Source organism: Lemur catta, chromosome 18, assembly GCF_020740605.2.
Source record: "Lemur catta isolate mLemCat1 chromosome 18, mLemCat1.pri, whole genome shotgun sequence".
In the NCBI taxonomy this organism is placed as follows: Eukaryota; Metazoa; Chordata; class Mammalia; order Primates; family Lemuridae; genus Lemur; species Lemur catta.
This window is the reverse complement of record NC_059145.1, coordinates 45,322,704-45,336,650: the sequence shown is the minus strand read 5'-3', so window position 1 is coordinate 45,336,650 and position 13,947 is coordinate 45,322,704. Positions and strand designations below refer to the sequence as shown.

At 47.0% G+C, this 13,947-nt stretch overlaps 1 long non-coding RNA gene across 2 annotated transcripts in view; it reads left to right on the top strand.

The window, feature by feature from the left end:
• Positions 1–13,600, top strand: part of LOC123623142 — a 55,816-nt gene extending 42,216 nt beyond the window's left edge. The window contains exons 1-3 of one of the 2 annotated variants that reach the window (XR_006729804.1): positions 5,993–6,100; positions 6,899–7,048; positions 13,256–13,600. This is a non-coding gene — a long non-coding RNA (uncharacterized LOC123623142). Of the gene's footprint in view, positions 1–5,992; positions 6,101–6,898; positions 7,049–13,255 lie in introns of those variants that run through there. The other variant, XR_006729803.1, reaches the window with a different exon arrangement.
• The last annotated feature ends 347 nt before the right edge of the window (positions 13,601–13,947 follow it).

The window sequence follows — 13,947 nt, the reverse complement described above, 5'->3', positions numbered from 1 at the left end:
ATGAGATTTCCAAAATGAGTGGATGTGACTTCTATCCCAGCCATCCCTTTAAGACCTAGAAGCCCGCAAGTCCTCTGTGGACTCTCCCATCTCATCTCCTCCCCGGTTCTGCCAATTAAAGCAGGGAGAGGTGCAGGGTATCATTCGGGACTCTTAAGGTCTCCTGCAGCTTGGCTGCTCCACGTGTGGTCCAAGACCCGCAGGCCCAGCACCCATGGTTGGGCCTCCGGAATGTCAGGCCCTGCTCACATCTGCTGAATCACAACTTATTTTCAACAAGAGCCCAGGTGGTTCATATATACATTAGAGTTTGAGGACTGCTCAGCCAGTGGTTCTCAGCCTTGGCTGCACGCTGGACCCATCTGGGGGATTTCAAAAAATACCAGTGCCTGGTCCCACCTTCTGGAGATTCTTATTTCCTTGGTTTGGAAGGAGTATTAAAAGGTACCCAGATGCCACATGACTCCAGTGTGCGGCTGGGGCTGAGAACCACTGGCTGAGAGAATTGGGTAACCTCTACTTTAGCTACACTGATGAAACCTAGAGGAGTGGCCCACTTGCAGGTGTCCTGTCACAAAGAGTGCTGAGGGTGACTTCCTCCCAGGACTCTGACTCAAGAGTCAGCCCCTCTTGCTTGCTCCCTGGCCAGGAGGAGCAGAGACCTCTCTCTTTTGCGAAAAAGGGGGCTTCTTTGGCATCATTTCATGGGAAGAGGGGAGGTGGGGGAGCAGGAAGTTGCAGCTGGGGTGCTTCCATTGCCCAGTGGCCAGGTAGTCCCAGTCCCTGGCGAGAACGGAGCCATGACTGGCCAGTTCATCTGTAGGTCAAACACACTTGAGCGCCTTTCCTGAAGGATGGAAAAGCAATGAAAGGAGCTCGACTTGGGCTGCTGCCTGGCCTTGCTTTTATGGGAAAAACAGAAGTTCTCTCGAGGGAGGAGCATGAGGAGTGGGCGTTGATGGCCCTCCTGGCATCACAGCTTGCGAACTGCAGCAGTGCCGGGCTGTGGCTCTTCCTGCTCCTGTCAATAGTCCTGCCAGCCTCTCCATCCCTGCAGGGGCGTGAGGAATTCATTCCCTGCACAGGCCTCACGTCAAGGCGGTTTCCTGTGGGCAGTTATTTTGGGAACAGGAACTGGATGTTTGGGAGGAAGAGGGGTAGCCAAGGGCCTGGAGGCAGGCGGAGGAGAGGAGAGGCCTGGCAGCGCAGCGACACTGAAATGGCCCCAGTGTCCAGACACAGAGGCAGCCTCCACTCGCCTCCGCTCCGGCACAAAGGCACGGTCACGTGGCAGCCGGGGCTGCGACTTGAAAGAGCTCCCATTGTCCACGCTGCCTCAGGTTTCAGGGAACCAGACACCAGAGGACTGACTTTTTTCTTATTTTGGTTTTAAAGCAACAGGGGTGAAGGCCAACAGCATTTGCAACTCCGGAAGGGGGGGTCTACACATGCACACAAGCCAAACAGACTTCTACGAGTCTGTTTTTCTGACACATTGGAAACCACACAGTTCAGGAGAAAATTCGTCTCACATGCTCCAGCCTGCTTTCCCGGAACGTGTCCAGAGACTGCTGTGTCAACACTGCCAGACTCAGCAAGCTGCCCTCCCAGCAGGATGGTATAATTTGCCAAGGAAAAAAACTGAACCCAGACCCCAGGGGAGATTGTGCAGAGTTCAAAGGGAGGGTGGGCTTTCAATTGGACAAGGCACTTCCCCGATTACACAGCTGTCACTGACCCCTCCAAAGGCCACTGCTGCATCCCCTCGGGTTCCCTGTTCCCAGACAGGGCTGCATTTGTGTGCTCAGCTGCTGACTGTCCTACTCTTAAAGCACCCAGGGTGTGTGTGGGGGGAGAGAGGGATGAGGCGGGGGTTGAGGGTGTTTCTCAGCTCTTCTGACACATGCTGTCCCCAGGCAGCTTGGTGGAAGAGGAAAGGGCTTTGGCATCACGAAGATACAGATGTAAATCTCATGCAGCTGCAGAGGTCCTGGTTGCATTTCCCTAAAACGAGGATGAGAGCCGCCTCCTTGCAGAGACGCTACAAGAGCGAGGGCACTAAGGATGGTGAAGGTGCTCATATGGGGCAGGGACATAACAGCCGCTCGCTGAATACTCATTCCCTCCACCAGTTTGTCCTTGGAGGCCGAGTGTGGGGATCTCTCTTCAGCTACAGTTTGAGGCCAAATTCTCTTACTTGGTTTTCAGGAGACCGAGGAGAGACAGCTCCCCCTGGAATAAGCCCCAGTTATATTGGGTGGCAGGAAACTTCATCCAATCGATGTAATGACTCGTTAGTCCTAGGGTCAACTTAGGATGTACAACTTGTAATTTGGTCACAGTCCAGCCCAAAATGACATTGTAGGATTTCTTGTCTCTTCTCCTGGTTCTGACCTAACTTGGGCTCTCGGGAGCAGGCAAGGGCTGCGGGTCTGTGGTGACTGCACGCTGGGAGGGAGAGCCTGGCTGTCCCCCGCCTTGGGCGCCTGCATGGAGGGTGATGGCCGGCTCTCCCAGGCAGGTGGACTGGACACCGGCAGCCCTGCTGGGGCACGGTGCTCATGTCATTCACACTCTGGGTGTGGCCGGTGGGTGATGTGGTCTCCAAAGAGCTCTCTTAGAATCCAATCAGCCACGCCTCCCTTCCCCATCGCCCCGTGTTAACTGTTCCCTTTTTTGACGAGTGTCTCCTTGAGTTACCTCGCTCCCCTGGCAACTCCCAAGGCAGCACGCTGACTCTTTCCACCGGCGGGCGTGGGACCTGCAGAGTCTGCTCCACACCACTCCTCGGCTGGGGAAAGTCTGTGCCTGCCTCTCGCCCCTGCCCGCACCGGCACCCCGACACGCTGCAGGCTCCAGCTGGGCACTGTCGTGAGACTGCCACCACCGGAAACCTCCAGGGCAGAAGCAAAAGGCCTTTTTCTTCTTTCTCAGCTCTCCCCAAACCTCATAAGGATCCTCTCCTATTTCTTGCTCCTCCCTCATGATGATGATGATGATGATGATGACGATGAAGACGATAATGACCTCCGTGTGTGTACGGTGGAATGTATGGCTTCCCTCTTTGTTTGGCCTCTCATTCATTGAACTCTGCTCTCCTCAAGTCAGGCAGAGAGAAAAGCTGGTTTTGTCTCCCGCCGGCTCTTTGCATCGAGTGTGTCTAGTCCCACACTCGGAGCTGTGTTCTTTAGCAGCTTTAGGGTCAGGGATCATTGCTCTCAGCGCTGGGGCTGGGGCATCTTTGCAGCCATAGATGGTCTTTATTTTAGTTTCCAGTTGGGGGTTCCAACAAGAAGCCATGGAAGATCCAGAAGGGGCACATTTAATTAATATTTCACATATCAACCTGCCACGGTTACGTGATTTTAAAGTGAACTGGCTTCAGATCCCCTTTCAAGTTATTCACTTGCTACTGGCAACCATGTCTGGGCTTCAGATTTCTGAGCCTTAATTTTCCAAGGCTGGATCATCTCTACGGCCCCTTCCAGCTCCAAACTTCTAACATATATGTGTTTGAGATTCTGGACGAGCCTCCATGTGCTGAGCTCTGGCACCCATGTGAAATGCAGTGAGTCCCAATCAGACTCCAATTTCTCTAGTAATGGAGGAGAGGTCTGGTATAGATTGAATATAATCCACTGATAATCCCAAACCCCACGTTAGCCTTTGGTTTTGATCTCATGCATTAGAGCAGTGAACAAGCTAAAAAATTGACCAATTTGAATTCTACCTGTCCCTTCCCCTTCTATCCTCTCAAAGACATGCTAATTTGATCTGTAATGTGGCCAAAGGGCAGACAGTGGAAGGGAGGAGAAGCCAGAGGCATGAAAAATCCCCAAACTGGATCATCCACCCCCTGGATAATGGGCAGCTGCCTGAACAGAATGCTCAAGGAGTGCCTGTCTTTTTTCAGGCCAGCCCTGTCCCCATGCTGCAGCAGCTATAATCTCCATGGCAAAATGCATTAAACCGTTGAGTTCCTTAGACTAATTCCACCATTCCTCACTCAATTCACAGGCAGGCTAGATTTTTTGAAATTGAGAAACTGCTTAATTGTCAGGTGGAAGTAGCAGGGCATTTAAAAGACTTTACCAAAATGTCAGTATGGGGGCCTAGGAACCATGTTTTCTACTGCCCAGATAAGTAAGAGCAAACAGACACTTGTATAAATTTTTCACAGTAGACTTCATGATTATAAACATCCTTGAATGAGTACCCCTTAAGCCATAAATATACCCAATTTATAAATATTGCTGAAATCCAACATGACCTCTACTGCTCTCTCTCTCTCTATGCCACGATCTTTTTTTGGAGTGCTGGGAATACCAGAATCTCTGTACGTGTCAGTTCACATGTTTGGGGAAGAAAATTTGATTAGCTCTTGGCCAGAAAGGCCAAGAATGGATAGGCTGCCTTGGGGTCAGCTGGGGATATGTTCATTGCCTGCTCTATTCACAGTCCCTGCCTGGGAAGAGGCTGCCCCATGTACCTTAAAACCCTGACCACGTGTACGTGGACTAGGAGTGGACATCTGAGCTAGCTGGTGCTTACAAAATTCTTGGGCTCTGTGGCAACGGACTGAACCAGCCGTGTGGCAAGGTCCTTTCCCACTGCGAACGACAGGTTGTACTACATGAGTCTTTGAAGGTCCCTCAAGCTCTAAGGTTCTGATTTCTTTCCCGAGCCTAAAGACTCCTACAGTCTCCCAGATCCCAGCAGGGATGAGGACTCACTTGGAGCAGGCTGGTGGCCAAGAGACCCTAAGCCAGAGTTAAGGTGGAGAGAGGACTGGGCTTCAACAGGAAGGCAGAAAAATCAGGGCCAGAACTGTGATGACTGTGACCCTTAGGAAAGGGGGGACAATCAAATGCCAGGTCTAAAGAAGTGCGCAGAGTGTCCTAGCAGAGCTGGACATCTGCATGCTTCTGGCATATGGAATTGGGTGTTCCTAGTTCCCTCTGATTTACCTTGAGGCTGGTGCCCTGGGGAAAAGATTCAAATTCTACTTCCACTTGGAGGGAGGCCCCACCCAGATTCCCTTCCCTGCGGTGCACTGTCCCCAGCTGCTGTGAGCTTGGCTGCTAAGGCTCCTAGTTTTTCTCCTCTCCAGAGAATTGCCCTTGGCTAAACCTGAGGTTATGCATCTCACCCACAAAAGGCAGCCCCTGACTAATTTATATAGGGGTACAAAAGGCCAGCTCTGGGCTTTAAAGTGGGACCAACTTTATACTGCAATTAATCCTCCAGAGCACACCTCTGGAATCAGCCTGAGGCTAGTGCCTGGCTGAGACCACATCCTAGCTTAGCTCCTTTCTCACTCCATCCTGTTCCTTTTCCCCGGAGACCTTTGAATTCCTGTCTCAGGCCTTGCTTCTAAGGATCCCAACCTAAGTGACATTTTGTTGCTTAATACTAGAAAAGGCTTCTGTTTTGGAGATTCTGGGAAGACCACCTCTTTTTATACCTGTTTCTTTTATGTCTTTGGGATCTTCCATTCTAATAAAGGGAAAATGTGTTAATCCACCAACATGGTTGATTTATCAAGACTGTTAAAGAATAACATAACTCCTGCTCTACAAGGTTAATTGACTTAAAGCAGAAAGATTTCTTTTTCTGGTGTTAATTAATTTATTTATTTATAAATTTTAATTTATTATGCACTGATAAAAATGTTCACAATAACAATTGGGTTAGAAAAAAAGAATGTATTCGTGTTATTTTGAATTGCTTCCCAAACACACAAGTTAATAGAAATTGCTTAGAGACTATAGTACAGGCGTTTCTATTGGGGACACTTTCTTTATTGTTTTCCTCTTAGCTCCCCGCCTTCATCCTCCTCCTCTTCTTTCTCTCTCTCCCTCATGTTAGCTATTAATACCACCTTCCTATTGCGATACTCATCTAAAAAATCTCAGCTCTTTGCGTCACTCCAATGCATATAGCGTCTCAAAAACCCCACTGTATTCACTTCTCTTCCTTCAGATAGTGATCTCAAGCATTTTGCCTGCTCTTAAGGAAGAAGCTCCCTTTCCTGATTCCACCCCCCGCTGCTGCCAAGAGTCCCCATGACAACTTTGGGTTCTGTCCCTCTCCATGCTCAGTGAGTGCAGCCTTGCTCTGCCTCCCTTTCCTTTTCACTTCAATTCCCCGACCTTGCCTCATACCCAGGGCTTTCCCTCTTGCCCTGTTGTCCTCATGGCAGCAATGGCTGCTCACTGAGAGTCACTAGCACCGTGGCAGAGCCGGCACCCACTGACGTGTCTGGACTTGCTCTGTGGGTTGCTATAACTAGTTTTCTATGCTACATAACAAATGACCACAAACTGAGCAGCTTACAACAACATCCATTTGTTCCCTCACGGTTCTGCAGGACAGAAGTCCTGGCCCATCTTGACTGGCTTCTCTGTTTGGGGCCTCACGTTCAAGGTGTCCTTCTTACCTGGAGATTCTGGGGGGGAAATCCAGGCTCACTGATGTTGTGGGCAGAATCCAGTCCCCGGCAGTTTCAGGACTGAGGTCTCCATCTTCTCGCCAGCTGATGACCGGGATTTGCTCTCTGCTCCTGCTGGCCAGCCGCCACTGTGTGCCACATGGCCTCTGTCTTCGAGTCAGCAGTGGAGAATCTTCCTTGCACTGATTCCTTCTTACACATCAAATCTCTTACTTCCCCTCTTTCGGATCTCTAAACCAGATTTTAAAGGCTCGTGAGATTAGGTCAGACCCACTTGAATAATCTTCCTTTCTTAAAGCCCACTGTGCCACATAACACAACCTAATCACAGGAATGATACCTCATCTTATTAAGACAGGGCACATACCCTGGGGGTGGGAATTTGCAGAGACACCTTAGAATTCTGCCACCACCTTTGGTTTCTCGTTTCTTTCTTTTGGTCCATAGTGCCTGGCTTCTACCTTGGCTGGTGCTGGCTACAACAACCTTTTCTGACCCTGTAATGAGATGTGGGTTCCTGGGTGTCAGGCAGGTGGAAATGTACCCTAGCCTCTGGAGCAGGTGCCCAGCACAGCAATACAGTGGGAAGCCCAGCCAGTGAGTCCTTTGGAATTACGACTGCTTTCTGCATGAGCATGGAGATAGCCACTGTTAATAGTCTGTCCGTAGATCCTCCCATTCTTTGTGCTTAACCATTTTCTGTGTGCATAACACATGCAGCAAACACACATACACACCCCCTGCATGAACATACTTGTGTAAGTACATATAGACTTAAATAAATTGGAATCATAATGTATGTACTGCTTATTGTCTAGTGCTTATTTCATCTTCTCATGCCATGTTAAACGACTGCATAATGTTTATTGCACTTACCCAAGAACATGGGCTCTAGAGATAGATTGCTCAAGTCCTTACCAGCTCTAGACCCGTTGACTTAGCCCTTCTGATCCTCAGTGTTCTCATCTATAAAATAAGATAATAATTGTACCTCCTTTAAAGAATGTTTGTGAGAATTAAATGAGTTTGTGAAGGGGTCAGGACACAGGGCTTGGCACGTAGTAGGTACTCAAAAGTTTTCTGGTTTTTTTTTTGCATCATTCACCCTTCAGTAATCACTATTCCTTATCAAATGTTCTTATTCAGCGCAATTAGCTTTCTCTCCTCTCTACCGTTACCTTGGTTCTGCACAGTAGAAGTCATTATATAGACAATAGGTCAGAATTAATTAAACCAAGCTCGAAATTCCACTCTCTCCATGTGACTTGCCACTAGCCACCTATGGATTAATGCCACCCTGAAACCAAATGAAGAATGACAAACTCAGAGGTAACTTTGTTTTAGAAATGGTGAGTTTGCCTTTTTCATATAATCTTTTTGTAAATAAATAGCAGTTATATATTCTTTTACTTTAAACTTTTTGTTCTAAAATAGTTCCTATCAATGGGAAGTAGTTGGACCTCAAAAGTTATCTATCACTATTGTTGTTGGCATTGCTATTCAAAACTCCATTGATGGGCATTAAAGTTCTTTCCAGTATTTGACCATTATGAATCAGCCTATGGAGAGTGTTCTTATATCTGTGTGCGCCTGATGATTTCCTTGGAATAAGTTGTTAAAAGTAGAATCCCAAAATAGAAGGAGGTTTTCTGTGTCCGTGCTGCCAGTTCACCCTGTGCACCCATGCATACTCCCAGCAGCAGAGTGTGAGACAGTATGGTCACCATTTCCCAATTGGCAGAGTCACATGGGGGCTGCTCTGAAAAGACAACGTGCACATAAAGAACTAATCCTCCAGATCAAACCCAGGTGTTACAGTCATTTATGAAGTGTCACAAGTAATTTATCATGGATAATAATTAAGTCTCCAAGTTTGTACATTAATTTACTTTTTGGTCCATATTAGAATGGATTCAATGTTATTCCTAAAACATCAGGGCTCCTTATTGTACATATTGACATGCTGTTTTGAGGAGCAGAGTTACTGTTACAAGAACCTGGGTTTCTTTTATAATTAGGAAAAAGAACAATTAAAGTTATATTTTTACAAGAGCCTAACTGTAGGGATTATCTGTGGGCAGCAGAAGGGAAGTCTGTTCCTCACAGTCTTCAGGTTGTTAGAGATAAGGTCAGTTCCTAGGCATGAGTGAAGGAAGTTGAGGAAGTCGAAGTCAGATAGCTTCAAGATTGCTATTTAAAAAAAAAAACAAAACACATGCAGTTTTCTGCTGAGAGAGGAACGCCTGGAGGATCAGAAAAAAAAGCATAAAACTACCAATGGCATTGACATTAGAAACTGTGGTTTTGTTGTGACTCCAATCAGCATGATCATGTGCCACAAAGGGGCAGAGAGCGTGGAAGGTTGGGTGACCCAAGACAGGCTGGTGGAACAGGCATGTCTGAAGCATATGGAGGATGCTGTCAAGAAAGTGTCACTAGCAACCAACGTCAGGTCCTGTCTGCACAGAGAAGGAGGCCAGGTCATGCCCAGGGTGAGAAAGAAAGGATGGGAGAGCAGGCAGGTCCCAATACCAAAAAAGAACAGGTATAATTCCATGTAAGTTCAACAGCTTGGAGGAGAGGCATTGTACTCAGAAATGAATATAATCAAGGTTAAAATTCCTAAAGTCCTGAGCAGAGACAGCGATTGTGTTGTTGACCTGCAGGCAGGTAAATGTGGCTGGAATTATTGTTAGGAAATCCTATCAGTTGCATTTTGGTGCATTCCAAATAGCCCCAAAACTTAGTGGCTTAAAATAACAACCGAAACGTGGGAGAGCTGGGTAGGACAGCACCCCCTAGAAAAAGTTGTGAGTGGGCAGACGATGTTCAAACCATCGGAGAGCCAACAGTTCTAGCAACGTGCACGGCTGAGCTCTACTTTCCAAAGGAAGCACTTCGTTATAAAACAGCTCTAGATGCTGGAAAATCCCTCCTTGGACTGATCTGAAACTTGCCTTCCTGCAATCTCCACCTGTTATTCCCAGTTCTGTGCCCTGGGCCAGGCAGAGGGGCGAAATCTGTGTCCTCTGCCACAAAGTCACTAGAGAAGACCCTAGGTCTCTGAGGGGGAGCAATCTTTTTAATCTTCCGGGTAACACCCGCTTGTGTGCTTAAAGACCCTGATTGAATCTCTCCTCCTTGCCATGTGACTAGCTGCACACTAGTCCCCATTGCTCTAAGTTCCTGACTCAGACAATGAAGTTAATTCCCTCTGGAAGGAGAGACAGGAGGTTACCCCACCAGGAAGAGGGAATTGTTTGAGAATCCTCTGGAGAGGCAGCTGCACAGCAGAGAATGTAGTCATTAGACGGGTAATCTCGGTATCCCTAAAGCCTAAACAACCAATTGAGAAAAAGGCAAATTTCCTGGGCCTCAATTATATGCTTATTTTTTTTCACCATTACATAATAAGTGTAGACCTAGTTAAAATAAACATGTAGCCCCAAGATACAAAAATAACTTAACAAGCAATTTTAACTACATTATCTCATTTAAACCTTTTAACAACACTGCAAAATAGATTAAATTTATTTCCATTTTATAGGTGGGAAAATTGACCCTCAGAAAGCTAGAGAAATCAGCATCCTCTCATCGAGCTAGCCAGCCTTATTCTGGGCAAGCTGGAATACAATGCCCACCTGCCACTTGTGGAGGGGCATTTGGGAGAGACCTGAGTCTGGGGCGCTCATCCATAGTCCACATGGACCTGCAGGGTAAATAGTGGTAACAGTTCCTTATTCAGAGCTGTAATTTGGGCCTCTGAATATCTGCGGTAGGCAAAATAACAGTCCCCCACCCCTACCCAATATCCATGTCCTAATCACCCAAATCTGCAAATATGTACCTGCCATGGCAAAGGAGACTTTGCAGATTAAGTCAAGAATCTGTAGATGGGAAAATGATCCTGGATTTCCTGGATGGGTCCAATGTAATCACAAGAGTCCTTCCTTATAAAAAGGATGCAAGAGTGTCAGAGAGAGAGAGAGAGATGCTGATCGATTTGAATATGCCATGCTGCTGGCTTTGAAGACGGAGGAAGGGACCACAGCCAAGGAATGCAGGTGGCCTTTAAAAGCTGGAAAAGGCAAGAAAATGGATTCTTCCCTGAGGCCTCCAGAAAAAAGCAGCCCTGCCAATACCTTGAGTTTAGCCCGGTGAGACCTCCGACCCACAGAACAATACATTTGTGTTGTTTTAAGCCAGTAAGTTTATGGCAATTGGTTACAGCACGATGGGAAACGAATATAGTGTACAGTTGTGGTTCAAACTTGCTTGGTATGTGCCGAGGCAGACAAGAACAGCTGCCCCATGTCTTCGTCTGGGTTCCTCAGAAGGAGACCCTGAAGCTGATGTGAGTGCACGTTGCTTATTTGGGAACAGTAATATAAAGAACTGAGGAAGAGAGGGAGACAAGGAACATTCTTCTTTCTGAGCAAGTTACCACTTTGGGTAACTGGGGTGAGTCTGGCTGGGGAGCTTTGGAAAACAGTGTGGAGCAGGCTCACAGATGTCCCACCACGAGGAGGGCAGGAAGCAGTGGTTTTCTCTGTTGTTGGTTGATGGCCCCCAACACTTCTAGCTTGTTCCCACACAGACTGATCCACATCCTCAGGCAGAGAGTGGCAGGTGCTCGCAGTAGGAAGCCATTGGTGTGTAGGGGAATGCCGAGCGCCCAGGCAATGTGGTGGGCCCGTTAGGGTCTGCTGGGGCTGATTTCCTGCAGGGTCTGATGAAAAAAGACAGGCTGCTCCCCATTCTGCAGAGTCACGTGGATCCTTTCGGAGTTCACCTGGCATGTGCCTTGGGTTCCAAAACCCCAGCTAAAGAGCTGAAGGATTGGAGACTCCCACTTCTTTCACTTGCCAGACGCAAGGAATACCTGGAGGGTGGGCTGTGAACAGCTGACCCCAGCAAGGGGAAGGTACTTTTTCCTGGACTCTGGCCTTTGATGGCAGAGTAGGGAGTTCGGGGCTAGGGATGGAAAGCATTTCATGAAGAAAGGGAGAAAGTGCTTCATGAGGACTTGCTTACCTGATAAAGAGGAAGCCAGACTGAGTCTTTACCAACGGACAGGGACTAACGCTCAGGGAAAATCAAGGCGACCTAAAAGCTTAACATAAAGAGGGAACATTCAGATGTGATGAGTAAGTCATCAGAAATACGACTAGAAGGGTGCTGTGTGCAAAAGGATGGCAAACAGAGTCACACTGTAGAAGAAGGCAACCCAGAAACTCACAGATCCAAGTGGAGAGGCGCAGTGGAGACTAATCTGGGGAGACTAAGAGTTGGGAAGAGCGATCTATGATCTATGTTGTGTGAGGGGTTTTGGTGTCGGGGCTGGGGCTGGAGTGTCAGCTCTCCAGCCTGCTGCAGCGAGCCCCACCTTGCTGGGAGCAAAGCACATTCCTGCAGTGCCCTGCTGACCACTTCACCTCCCAGCCAGGCAGGGGGAGCCGGGAGGGGTCAAAAATTATTCTAGAACTGATTGTGGCCACCAGCGAAAAACTAGGTGGCAAAATGGAAGAGATAAATGCTTTGTATGATGTGATCATTTTACCCTGGGATTTATAAACAAAACATTGAGGATGGCAAGAAAATGGTTGCTAGACATCAGAAGGCAGATTTCCAAAACATCTGCAAAAATGAGTCCAATTCTGTGGCTAGAGGATCTCAGTGGTGACATGACATAAGAAAAAAAATGGAGACTGTAGAAATAAAAATTATTACAATTCAAGAATAAGGCACCTCCAAAGAGACATGTGCCTGTACATGAGCTTCTCAGATATATTTTCCTTTGAAGGATGTAAGGAAAAGATAGCAGGAGGGTGTACAGCCAAGGAGTATGATAAAATAAGACATGGGCTGGGAAGGCTTCAGGAAGACTAAAACCCAGGAAAACCCTTGACTACTCCAAATGCTTAAAATAATAATAATAACTGAATTTTTATTGAACTCCTATGTTCCAATCACTGTGCAAAGCATGTTAGCCTATTTGATCCTCATACCAATCCTATGAGGTAGGAAGAAGAAACTGAGGCTCAGAGTGACTAAATGATGGTGCAGCTCACACAGCTGGTAAATTGGTTAAACAAAAGTGTTTGCAAGTGAGTTGATGCATAGATGCTTCAACCAGTGCTCGAAGACGACTCATTAACCTGGAGAAACATTTCTGGTAGTCTCAGGTAGGCTCTGCCTTTGGCACGGTTTTGGCTAATGTTTTAATGAATGACCCTGATGTGTTACAGATTGCATAAAGCCAGGAGGCACATAGAAGGAACTTTGATAGATAAAGATTCAAGGAGTTGGACTTCTCAGATAAAGGCAAACTGGTGTCTATGCACAGAATGAGGGGACCTCTGGGGAAATTTCTAGAGTGGTTTGTGGTGGGGCCAGATAATCGCAAATCTCATGAGCTGTCAGGGTGCTGTGGCCAGTCTCAGGAAGGCCTGGGGCTCTGACTGTCTGCCCAGAGCTCCGGCCCTCACATTTCTGACGGGGTCCCTTAGGCCTGGCTGGTGGTGAGGAGTGTCCAAGCACTGGGGCCATTGCAGTACCCCGCTAAGGGTGCTACGGGGGGCCCAGGGCCCGCATGATCCTGGATTCCACCTCACTGCTACCTGCTTTTCCTGTGGCCACTGTCTTGCATGCTCCTCTCTCCTGTCTCTCTTTGCAATGTGGGCCTCTGCTTTCTATTCTCCACGAGTTTGTCAGAGCTTTCTGTTCATTGCAACCCCCTCTTGTTTTTGAATGTGTTTATGCAGATATGTAACATGTTATTTTAATACTTTCTATCATTTCTAGGATATGGCTTAGGAGGGGCATAGTGTGGTGTTTGTCCAGTCACTGAAACCAGAAGTCGTTGCCTAAATATACTGCCGAGAACTATCTCTGAAGTCTGTTTGAGAACTATGGAAGGCGGGAAAGTTAAGCTATGTCTTTTCAAATCCAACTCAAAGGGCACAAAGAGCTGCTTAGCCTCCTTGCCCATGTGACAGCCCACTCTCCCTTTTTTCACAGACCCACGCAGGGGCCTCCGGGTCAAAGGCTGAAAAGATAGTCTCAGTAATACTTCATCAAATACTTTCTAGCCTTGTAGCGAATTTTTCTTTGTGAAATCTTGGAGGGTGGCTTGGAATATCTCCCAGAACAACAACTACTTATAAAGTATCCAGTGAAATTATAATAACTGGAGGCTGCAAAAAATAATAACTTATTTTGATGATTATATGTTTTGATTTTTTTCAATACAGATTACAAGAGCCAAAACTTTTTATTTTTTTCCAGCGTACTTATCTGAGTTACCAAAACTCCTTACACATATTTTCTTATTCTTCTTCCTTCCTTCTTTGCCTCCTCCCTCTCTTCCTCTCTTTCTTTCTTGTCTTTACAAGAAAAAATAAGAAAAGGGGAATTAAATTGAGTCTTTTTATCTCATCTTATTATTGAGAATATGTTCTCCAAATATAATGTGAAATATTAATAATATCCAAATG